Source organism: Mustelus asterias, chromosome 16, assembly GCF_964213995.1.
Source record: "Mustelus asterias chromosome 16, sMusAst1.hap1.1, whole genome shotgun sequence".
NCBI lineage: Eukaryota > Metazoa > Chordata > Chondrichthyes > Carcharhiniformes > Triakidae > Mustelus > Mustelus asterias.
This window is the reverse complement of record NC_135816.1, coordinates 100327557-100340321: the sequence shown is the minus strand read 5'-3', so window position 1 is coordinate 100340321 and position 12765 is coordinate 100327557.

The following is a 12765-nucleotide window of genomic DNA, read 5'->3' as shown; positions in this document are numbered from 1 at the left end:
TCTTTAGAAGCCCAGAATTACACAGCTCACAAAGAGGCTGCTCAGCCCATCATACCTCTGTTGGCTCTTTGTAAGAATAATTCAATTAATCTCACTTCCTCCTGTTCCTTCCCACACCCCTGTAAATTATCCTCCTACCAGTGCATATCTGGTAAGTCTGGTATATCTGACAAGTACATAGCCCTGGAACACCTCGATAACAAGGAAACGTCTGTCAGACTCCTATTTATTGACAACAGCTCAGCCTTCAACACCATTATTCCCACTGAAACTCATCTCCAAACTCTGTGACCTGGGCCTTGGCACCTCCCTCTGCGACTGGATCCTGAACTTCCTAACTCACAGACCACAATCAGTCAGGATAGTGTCGTGGTTCCCCAGGACGACAATTCGTTTACATCGGTTTAAAACAGAGAGTCTGAGCAGCGATCTTTCAAGCAAAAGACTTTATTTCTCAGCATAAGAGATAAAGCCGGGAGCGTCCGGAAAACTCCAAAGAGCCCTTGGGCTTACAGTCTTTTATGTACATTTCAGCTCCCTATCTCAAGATTCTTATCTTACTTTTATTGCCTGTCCTTGGTTCTCATCTTACTTTAGACCCTTTATCTGTTGTATTGGCAATTAGTCGTTCCCTGTTATATCTCTGTGTCTCTTAAATCATGGTGGTTATGGCTCTTACCTTTATCTGACCTTTTCTGCTTGTACTATAATCGTAGTTTTGTTGATTTAGGCCGAAAGTGTTAGAAAGGACATTCTCTCTGCTGATTTTATGGTTTTATGGTTCACTATTAAGTTGAACCACCGAGCAGTCTTCCTTGTTTTCTTAAGTGACTGTTGTCTGCTTTCCTTAATTAGTGATTGCTATATTACTTCTCTAGTTCCTCCACTTTGATCATATCGACTACACTTGATTATATTAGGTCACACGAAGTTACTTTAGGTTATATACCCATCTCACTACTCACCTAAATCTGCTATATCATTTTACTAAAACCTGTGAATCTGAATTTCATACCTAGCTCATACAATATCTAATACAATTTCCCTTACAAGTGAATCTGAATTTCATACTAAACTCATACAATATCCAGCACAATTTCCCTTACAAGTCCCCCCTTTGAGGCTATTCCCTAGCCTCATCCCAATTACCAAGCTCAAATAATCCCCTCGCTCGATCCCATTTGTATTTTATTTTAATCACTCTTTGCAGGCGATGTGGAGGAGCCGAATATTTTGGTCAGGGATCAGTGTCCCTATTCTAACTTTATCATAATTTGTCTATCCCGGTTCTGATTTTTGGGTTGCTCCTCCAGATTGCCTGCCCCTGACAGTCATCAGCCAAAAACCTTCCCACTCTTGTCTAGGGAAGGGAAAAAGACTGATTCCTGTGTACAGACTAAGTTCTCCTGGTTTCGTGTGGACTTCAGCAAGGTGCTGTTGTTTCCACAAGGTGATCTTCCACTATTGTAGTTATTTTACAGAGTGACGAGTTTCAACTTCGACCAAGGTCATTGTGAATCCACTCAGCGGGGGCGGCTCAAGATTTTCCCATTCCTCTGTTTTTTCTCTCGAGCGTGAGCTGCTTAGCACCCGCGTCACCATCTGCCGCGCTGCCACTCTGGTAAGGAAGGATCTCAGGGCGGGTAAAAAACAACAAAATATCAATCCCAGAATGATTATTGTTGCGATTGCTACAGCTCCAGCTTTGGCAAACCACGCCCCCCATCTTCCTAATATTCTGTCCAGCCAACTCCATACCTCATGCCCAAACCCTGCATTTTCTTTCACTTCTTTCTTAAGATTTCTTAACTTATTCATGGCTTGTGTAAATGACCCCTCTGGATTAGTGTTATTAGGGATAAATGTGCAGCACTGATCCCCAAACATAACACACACCCCTCCTTTCTCTGCCAGGAGCCAATCTAACGCCTGTCGATTTTGCCACGCCATTTTGCTGGTCGCATCCAACTGCTCTCCTAAGGCCTCCAGGGCATCATTCGTATAATTAATAAACCTCTGCTGATTATAATAGATGTAATTGATCCACTCAGTATTCTTGCTGGGTGTGATCCAAACAAAGAGGGATTCAAACCCTGCAGCTATTTCGTTCCTAGCTTTGAACTCATTCGGGATGCCGCGGGGCTGTCCGATTGCGTCCAATTTTATCGTAGGGTCAGGGGTATATGCCCTCTTAATTCTTTGTGATTTAATTTCTCTTTCCCCCGGTAGTATCACAATGCTCTGGGCAAGCATAACTCGAGCACATAGTCCTTTCCAATTCTGTGGTAATTTTGCCAATAGTCCTTTCTCCGGGCCACAAAGCCACCAGAGATCGGCCAGTTGATTTTCTTGATAGTCTAACACAAAAGGAGGGGGTGCCCATCCCCCTCCTGAGAGGATCAGATAAAGAGCATCGGTTATATTCCAAATCCTTTCACACTCTCCTGTGTAATTTCCCACACTACTTCCTGTGCTACTTTCCCTCCAATAGCAATCTCGAATTTGTAAGTTGGGCTCTACACTCCTCCCCACGATTCTCCCCGTGTATTTCTATTTCTTCCTCGCTATCACCTCTATCCACTCTCTGTACTTCTTCAATTTCCCTTCTCTCCCCCACCCCTGGTACCGTTCTGGTACAATGGTTTAAGTGATACCACAGTGTACTGCCTTCTACTTGCAACGCCGTGGGAGACACTTTGGTGACTTCAAACGGTCCTTCTCGTCTCGGTTCGTTCCAACGTCTCCGGAACTTTCTGATGTATACTCGATCTCCAGGCTTGATCTGATGTTCTGTTACCGGATTCTCCTCCTCCTTGGCTTTTTCCTGTTCAAATATAGTTCTATGTATAACAGTTAATTGTTGTATATATTCTTTTGTGCTTTGATCTAAACATTCTAGCGTAGGACCTCCTGATCCCCTGATCTTAGGTACCGGCATTACTCTTCCTGTCATCATTTCATGTGGGCTCAAATGTGTGATTCTGTTTTCCTGACTCCTGTACTGCATTAGAGCCAATGGCAGAGCATCTATCCAGTTTTTCCCTGTTTCACTGCAAATTTTGCTTATTTTAGCCTTAAGGGTCCCGTTTGCTCTCTCCACCATTCCTTGGGATTGAGGGTGATATACGCATCCAAACTTCTGCTTTATTCGGAGTACCGAGAGTGTCTCTCTCAGTGCCCTTCCTATAAAAGCAGATCCATTGTCTGAACTTAATTGCGTGGGTATGCCAAATCTTGGGATAATTTCTTTTGACAGGAAGTTAATCACCGTTCCAGATCCTTGATCTTTGGATGGCGTTGCTTCTATCCATCTGCTGAATCTATCAATAATCACTAACATGTATCTTTTCCCTCTTACCACCTTTCCCATATCCACATAGTCCATGCATAGATGTTTAAATGGTCCTTCAGGAATGGGTATATGCCCTATTGGGGCAGTAATGCCCTTCCTGATGTTATTCTGAGCACACACCTCACACTGACTTAGTATGTAGTCAATCGAGTTTTGCAGGTATGGTGACCAGAATCCTTCCTTCTTGATCTTTCTAGCCACTTCTCCTCTTGCACAGTGGTCCACTCCATGCGCTTCGCTAATTAGTACGGTTAGTAATGATGTGGGTGCTATGACCAATCCCTCCCCATTTCTCCATATCCTGTCCTGTTGTCCCTGTAGTGCTCCTCTATCTTTCCACATTGCCTTTTCAGCTACAGAGGTTTCCTCCTGTAACTGTGCTACATCTTCTAATGTGATATGAGGTTCGATATCCCCCGTACCTGGCCCTGGGTGCGGCCTTGCTATTTCTACTGGGGCTATCGTAGCCTCAATGCATCCTGACGCTTCTTTAGCTGCCTTGTCGGCTTTGGTGTTTCCCTGTGTGATGCTGTCTGCTCCCTTTTTATGCGCCTGACACTTAATTATGGCTAATTCCCTTGGACCCATCATGGCCCTTATTAAAGCCCTGATTTGACCTTCGTGTTGTATTGGTCCTCCTCCGCTTTTCATAAATCCCCTTTGCTTCCATATTGCCCCGAACAGATGGCAGACCCCGTGGGCATAGGCCGAATCAGTATAAATTTCCAATGCTTCCCCGTTTGCTAGCTCACATGCTCTGGTCAATGCTTTAAGTTCTGCCAGTTGGGCTGAACAGGGCTGTTCACATTTCTCTGCTTCTATGACTTCAAGTGTTTCCCCTTTCTGTTCAACTATGGCATAGCCTGCGTGGTTTCCTAAGTGATCCCTGTAACATGAGCCATCTACATACAGTATCCTTTTCCCTTCTGTCACTAGTCCCTCTGCTCTTAAATCTTTTCTCAGTTTCATAAATGTTTTTGCTTCTCTTAAGCATTCATGTTCTTCTCCCTCATGAGGTAATGGCATGTAATCAGCTGGATTTACTCTGTTGCACTTTATAATCGTGATATCTGGAAATGTGGTTAGCATTCGATAATGATGGATCCTAGCAGGTGTCAGCACAAATTTTCCTTGCTCAATCAATTCAGCGACCTTATGGTATACATGTATGTTTATCGGATATCCCATTGTGACCGTAGCTGCCTTTTCGTACGCCCACCAAGCTGCTGCCAGACCTTGATAGCACGGAAGGTATCCCATTGCTACGTCGTCTAGCTTGGTACTGTAATATGCTACAGCCTGCCTTCGTCTACCCTTGCAATTTTCCTGCATTAACATTGCTGTAGCAAATCCGGCTTCTCTGTTACTCACAAATAAGTCAAAGGGCTTGTCATAGGTCGGTAAGGCCAATGCTGGTGCCTGTGCCATTTCTCTTTTCACATTTTCAAATGCGTCTGAAGCATCTTTATCCCATTTTAATTTGGCTTTTAATTCGTCACACCCTGCCTCCTTCATTATCTTTCGTAGTGCCTGCGTTTTTTCGGCATAGCTTTCCACCCATTCTGAACTGAATCCTGTCATTCCCAAAAATGTCATCATTTGTCCCACCGTCCGTGGTTTCGGAACTTTTAGTACTGCTTCTATTTGCTGTGAAGCTATCTCCTTCTGTCCTGCTGATATTTCTCTTCCCAAGTATTCTACCTTTTTCTGGCACAGCTGCAGCTTTTTCCTGGAAACTTTATGGCCCCCTTCTGCTAGTCTTTCCAATAGTTTTAAACTATCCTTCCTGCACTGTTCTTGTGTTCCTGTGCATAATAATAAATCATCCACATATTGTATCAGTGTTCCTTCCAACTGTATTCCTTCTAAATCTGCTCTCAACACCTGATTGAATACATGTGGGGAATGTTTAAATCCTTGGGGCATCCTATTGTATGTGTATTGTTTCCCCTCGTACGTAAATGCAAAGAGATACTGACTTTCTTGAGCTAGTGGCACACTAAAAAATGCCGAACATAGGTCTATTACAGTAAACCATCTACTTTCAGGTGGTATATTTGTCATCAAGGTATAAGGGTTTGGAACCTCTGCTGGCATATCTTCCACTACCTCATTAATTGCCCTTAGATCATGCACCAATCTCCATTTTTCTCCGTCCGCCTTTTTCACTGGTAGTAGCGGTGTATTACACTTGCTCCGGGTTTCTTTTAATACCCCTGCTTCTATCAATCCCTTAATTGTCCCTCTAATTCCTTCAATTGCTTCTGTCTTGATTGGGTATTGCGGCCTATACGGCCCCTGACGTCCTATCTTTAATCTGACTTCAACTGGATTAGCGTTTTTGACCCTCCCTACATTCGTGTCCTGTCTGGACCACAACTCCTGCGGGAGGGAGTTCAAATCCTGCTCTAACCTCTCTCTCCACTCCAGTTCCTGTTTCTCGATTTGCACTCCTATTGTTATCTGCTTCGGTTTCCCAAGCATTTTAACATCCAAAATTATTTTCGTCATTTGTCCATTGCTGGACGTCCAAATATCTACATTGTCTGTCTGGACAAATTCTAAATCTTGTGCTCTCAACACCATTGGTCCTAGGTCTTTTGATCTGTATCCCGGATTCACTTTCAATGTGACATGTGGCTCCGCCCCAGATACAGAGAACCATTTGTTAACCCATTCATTCCTAACAATGGTGAGGGCTACTCCCTCTAGTCCGATTAAAATACTTCCTGACTTTATTTCCTGTTCTCGTCCTGCCTCCCTTTCCCATTTCTCCTGTATCTCAGGTTCTTGCCCTTCATCAAATATCATTGTACTGTGTAATTCTGTTCTTGGCCATTTGGCTTGTGGAACCCAAGTGTTTATAAGCTTTCCCCAAACTTCCCATATCTGTTTTTTAACTTGTTCCTCTATATCTCCCAACCAATATACATTAACCCCTTCCTTTCCTGGTATTTCAAGTGGATACATTCCCATCAAATCAATTCCTTGTTCGGTGCATTCTAATTTTAGTCCTAGACCTAGGATTGCATCCCTTCCCAATAGATTTAAAGGAGTTTTATCACATACTAAAATAGGTACATGGGTTGTCTTATTTCCAATGGTAACAGGCACCGGCGTCGTCATTCGAGCTAATGTTACTTTCCCCGAGAACCCCACAGTTTTTACAAACTGGTTTGACAATGGTAAGTGATCCGCATATTTCGTTTGCATGCACGTACATGTGGCGCCGGTGTCTATCATCATGGGGACCTCGATCCCTCCTACTCTAACGTTAACTATAGGTTCCTGCTCTGCAGTTTCTGTTATCTGTACGTACTGTCCTACCATTTCGGGGTTCTCTGGGCCTCCCTATGGGGAATTCTGATGGTTTACCGGCCCTTGAAACATCGGGATGCTGTTTGGCGACCCTTGGATCAGTTGTTGGCCTGTCTGCTGCTGGTTTTCTCCCTGTCTGGGGAAATTCCGCGGGCAATTCCTTTTTATGTGCCCTGCCTCCCCGCACCCCCAACACACACCTGAAGGGCCAGGCAGTGGTCCCTGTCTCGGAGTCTGATGATTAACCTGTCCCTGTCCTCTCTGATTCTGATAGGGTGGCCTACCACCTCCCTGTCCTTTCCCCTTTCTATTCCAGTCAGTCTGACTTTGCAGGGCGTATGGGTTTTGATAATTTAGGCCATAGGCTCCTGGGTTCATGGACAGTGGGAAGGCAGAAATGTTATAGGTTACGACGGGCTGGCCTCCATCTCCGCTCCCCCCTTTGATTAGTGCAGGTATTTCCTCTGGCTTTTGCTCCACCATCATTGGTGCTATTTTTCTGGGTGCGAGATCCTCTTTTGCCTTCAGTTTATCCTTGCTTTTGATCTCCTCCAACTGTGCCTGAAGGAGTTTACGTTGTACCTCCTTCAGCTGTTTGTCTGCATTCTTTTCATCTTTGCGATGTCTCTCTACTGCATGGGCAACATAATCCACAAACTCTCGGTAATTTTTTGAGTCCAAGCCCACCACTTCCTCCAGCCTTGTCTTAGCTGGGGCTGGCAAGCCCTCTAGGATTGCAGCCCGGAACATGGAGTTGGTCAGTGGGTCTATTAAAATGTCCCTCTCCGTGTCCCTTCTCCACCTTTTTAATTGATTCTCCACATACACAGCTGCATTCTCCTCCTCACCCAGTGGCTCTCCCTTTAGGGTTTTTACATCCATTCGATTGGGGTACATATCCCGCAGTGCCTGCCAGATGTCTTGGCGGTACTGGTCCATTAGTGTCCCATCCACCGCTGGGTTATAAGCTGCGGTCGGGATGCCAGCACGTCTCATTACTTCCGCCATTTGGTCCATTCCTAGCACCTTTGTCAGGAGAGCTTTGATGTCGCCCAGTGCCATCCTTTTTCCCACCATCCCTGCCTCCAACTGTCCAATCCACCTTCCAGCCCCATCCAAAATATTGGGTAATTCATTAATTAAATTAGGCAAATCCTGACCTGACCAAGGGATATACTGCGGTCTGCCACCCTTCAGAATCACCGGGAATACCCTTTTCCCTCTCCTATCCACATCTGGAAACTTTACAGGTGGGTGCCTTTCCCGCCTTGATTTTCTTTGCACCCCTAACATTGATTGCCTCCCTTCGTCTTCACTACTCTCTTCTGTTTCTCCTTCCGTCTCTCTCGCCATTCTACCTTCCTCTGGGTGCTTCCACCTCCATCCTTGTGATGTCTCACTTGCATACTCGCAAAAATCATTTCCTGTTTTCCCCTCATATTTATTTCTAACATTTTCTCCTCCCTCTTCTCGTTCTTTTTCCTTTTTCATTACCTTCTTTACCCATTCCAAAAGTTCTACCACCTTTACTTCGTCCTCCAACTCCTTTCTCCTTTGGTTCAGCCCATCCAAATCCTCTTCTGTTTTCCTAGCTGCTTCCTCTATACCTTGTTTCTTTTCTCCCTCCTTTCGTGCCCATTCCTCCTTCGTCATCTGTTCTATGTCATATTCTCCCTCAAAATTCATTGTGCCTGATATAACTGGGTACAGTCCCATGGAGCTCTGTTTCTCTAAGTATGGGGGTGGGGCTACGTTTGAATCTTCCAATTTTGCTTTTTCCTCAGGTTGTACTGGCATCTGCATTCTACCTCCCCTCCATACCCCTCTTCTCGCTTTTCCCTTCTTTTGCTCGATTTATCCTTAATCTTATAGTTCTTTATCATTCCCTTCTGGTCCTCACACCTCTCTATGGACCATGTGCCTTCCTCCGGCCACTGTGTATTGCTCTTATTTGTTCTTTTGGCCCATTTTTTAGAGACGTGTTCTATATCTCCCCTAAGGGCTGGGAACTTATCCCCTAATATCTCCACTGGTGTCTTAACTTGGTGCGCCATTACTCGTCTTTTTGGATCACTGTCGCAATTTTTGTCACTTAATCTGTCAGAGTTAGGTATCACAGTGATTATTACTTGCTGTATTGTTTTTCCGTGCTCAGTCCCCTGTTTACCTTTCCTTTGGATTTCTTTTGCCACTATCTGTAATTCTAACCGGGGTCCTGATATCCACTTCCCCGTAGTCCCCTGTCCCGGCACTATCTTCCTCTCCCGGGCCAGAGGGTAGTAGGTTTTCACTTGCTCGTCTATGTGTATAAGAATCCTGTATCGGTCAGATCCCTTTATTAATTTCTCTAGGGTTTCCAATTTTATTTCGTCTATCCAATTCCTATCGACTACTCTTTCCCAATTTACATACGGCCACTCATTCTTTATCTCCTCTAAGTTAATTATGTGTGTAATCTTTTTCCAATCCAGTGTTGCTTCCGTTTTTGTTATTATTCAAAGATTAGTTATTTTCAATCTTGTCACCAGGCAGTTTTGTCAGGGTAATTTTTCAAGTTGTTAGTTATTACCCTACCTATATTCCGACTCTCTCTCTTATTTCTGTCCTTCACGCTGTTGTCTCAGACCAGTTTGTTCAAACTGGTCTTTTACTTCCTCTATTCTAGCTGCTACTCCCCTTTCCTGTGGTTAAAATCCACTCCTGTGCTTTTGGCTACTGTATTAGGTCAGAGAGTGATCTCTCACTGATCTCTCTCCCTCTCGGTTGACGTCCCTTACCCGAGGTCCTGGGTAGGTTTGGACTGGCAGGTTTTCCCACACTTACTCTCTTCTGGGCAAGTCGTGACCTGAAAAACCCGCTCCAAACCGCTTGACTTAACCTAATTGCATTACTTTAGCTTTCGGCCTTTTTCCCGTCTCACTTTTTACCCATTCACAGACAATACAGTATTCGCAGCGCGCTTTTGCATGCAAAAATTCTGCTCTTCGGATCAGACTCAGTCTCTCAAAATTTTTACACAATTTGGTTTTACCTGTGCAGGATATCTTTTTGGGTTGGGGAGATCCAGGACCAGCAGAGAGCCGGGTGCACCGGGCCTCGAGAAAACCCCTTTCTGACAACAAGGATTTACATGCATGCAAGTCTGCTTACCTTGTTGACAGAAGGCCGGCTGGGGACTTCTCGGTTCCGGTTGGACCACCGTCTCCGCTACTCCTTCCAGATGCTTTTCTGGGCGATCTCTCACCAACCCTGCTAAGCAGCGCCAATTTTGTCGTGGTTCCCCAGGACGACAATTCGTTTACATCGGTTTAAAACAGAGAGTCTGAGCAGCGATCTTTCAAGCAAAAGACTTTATTTCTCAGCATAAGAGATAAAGCCGGGAGCGTCCGGAAAACTCCAAAGAGCCCTTGGGCTTACAGTCTTTTATGTACATTTCAGCTCCCTATCTCAAGATTCTTATCTTACTTTTATTGCCTGTCCTTGGTTCTCATCTTACTTTAGACCCTTTATCTGTTGTATTGGCAATTAGTCGTTCCCTGTTATATCTCTGTGTCTCTTAAATCATGGTGGTTATGGCTCTTACCTTTATCTGACCTTTTCTGCTTGTACTATAATCGTAGTTTTGTTGATTTAGGCCGAAAGTGTTAGAAAGGACATTCTCTCTGCTGATTTTATGGTTTTATGGTTCACTATTAAGTTGAACCACCGAGCAGTCTTCCTTGTTTTCTTAAGTGACTGTTGTCTGCTTTCCTTAATTAGTGATTGCTATATTACTTCTCTAGTTCCTCCACTTTGATCATATCGACTACACTTGATTATATTAGGTCACACGAAGTTACTTTAGGTTATATACCCATCTCACTACTCACCTAAATCTGCTATATCATTTTACTAAAACCTGTGAATCTGAATTTCATACCTAGCTCATACAATATCTAATACAATTTCCCTTACAAGTGAATCTGAATTTCATACTAAACTCATACAATATCCAGCACAATTTCCCTTACAATAGGCAACAACACGATCATCCACGATCATCCTCAACACCGGTGCCCCACAAGGCTGTGTTCTCAGTCCCCCAATATACTCCTTATACACCTATCACTGTGTGGCCAAATTCCCTCCAATTCGATTTTCAAGTTTGCTGACGACACCACCGTAGTGGGTCGGATCTCAAACAATGACGAGACAGAGTGCAGGAATGAGATAGAGAATCTGGTGAATTGGTGCGGCAACAATAATCTCTCCCTCAATGTCAGCAAAACAAAGGAGATTGTCATCGACTTCAGGAAGCGTAAAGGAGAACATGCCCCTGTCTACATCAATGGGGATGAAGTAGAAAGGGTCGAGAGCTTCATGTTTTTAGATGTCCAGATCAACAACAACCAGTCCTGGTCCCCCCATGCCGACACTATTGTTAAGAAAGCCCACTAACGCCTCTACTTTCTCAGAAGACTCAGGAAATTTGGCATGTCAGCTACGACTCTTACCAACTTTTACAGATGCACCATAGAAAGCATTCTTTCTGGTTGTATCACAGCTTGGTCTGGCTCCTGCTCTGCCCAAGACCGGAAGGAACTACAAAAGGTCCTGAATGTAGCCCAATCCATCACGCAAACCAGCCTCCCATCCATTGACTTTGTCTACACTTCCCGCTGCCTCGGCAAAGCAGCCAGCATAATTAAGGACCCCTCGCACCCCGGACATTCTCTCTTCCATCTTCTTCCATCGGGAAAAAGATACAAAAGTCTGAGGTCACGTACCAGCCGACTCAAGAACAGCTTCTTCCCTGCTGCTGTCAGACTTTTCAATGGACTTACCTCGCATTAAGTTGATCTTTCTCTACACCCTAGCTACAACTGTAACACTACATTCTGCACCCTCTCCTTTCCTTTGCTATGAACGGTATGTTTTGTCTGTATAGCGCACAAGAAACAATACTTTTCACTGTATGTTAATACATGTGATAATAATAAATCAAATATCTAATCCCCTTTTAAGTTTAGAAGAAATTTAAAAGTTACAATTGAATCTAATTGCCGCTGATTTTTAGAATCTCCCACCCATGAATTTCATCCACTTTGTGAAATGCCACCAAATAGGTGACCATGGATCGGGTGACCAATCCTGCAGGATTTCAAGAGGTGACACAGTGGTTAGCACCGCTGGCCCACAGCACCAGGGACCCAGGTTCGATTCCCGGCTTGGGTCACTGTCTGTGTGGAGTTTGCACATTCTCCTCGTGTCTGCGTGGGTTTCCTCCGGGTGCTCCGGTTTCCTCCCACAGTCCAAAGATGTGCAGGTTAGGTTGATTGGCCATGCTAAAATTGCCCCTTGGTGTCCTGAGATGCGTAGATTAGAACGAATAGTAGGTAAAATATGTCGGGATATGGGGGTAGGGCCTGGGTGGGATTATGGTCGGTGCAGACTCGATGGGCCGAATGGCCTCTTTGTGTACTGTAGGGTTTCTATGATTCTATGAACTCCACTTTCCAACCAGCTCCCCACCTCCCTCCAATTGCCTGAGTGCTCAAAGTCCATCAGTCACAATCTTCACTCTATACTCACTGAACATTCACAGCCCTCACGGGCAGAGAAATCGAAAGATTCAACTGAGTGAAGACATTTCCCCTTAGTCCAAAATGGCCATTTCCTTCTCCTGACACCAAGTCCTAGTTCTGGACATTTGAACCAAGGGAAACAGACTTCAGCATCTATCCTGTCAGATTGTGATGCATTTCAACTGGATAACTTCTTATTCTTCCAAACTAGAGAACATAGGCCCATTCCCATAGGACAATTCTCACATCCAGGAATCAATCTCATGAACATTTGTTACACTCCTCTCTCCTTCCTGAAGTAAGGAGACTAAAACTATGCACAGTATCCAGATATGGTCTCACCAAAGGCCTATATAATTATGGCAGGATCTCCTTACTCTTAAATATAGTCTAATCCTCTTGTACTAAAGACTTACATGCCATTTTCCTTCCAAATTGGGTGTTGGATGGCATGGTGGCACAGTGGTTCGCACTGCTGCCTCACAGCACCAGGCTTTGGGTTCCTGGCTTTGGGTCACTGTCTGTGTGGAG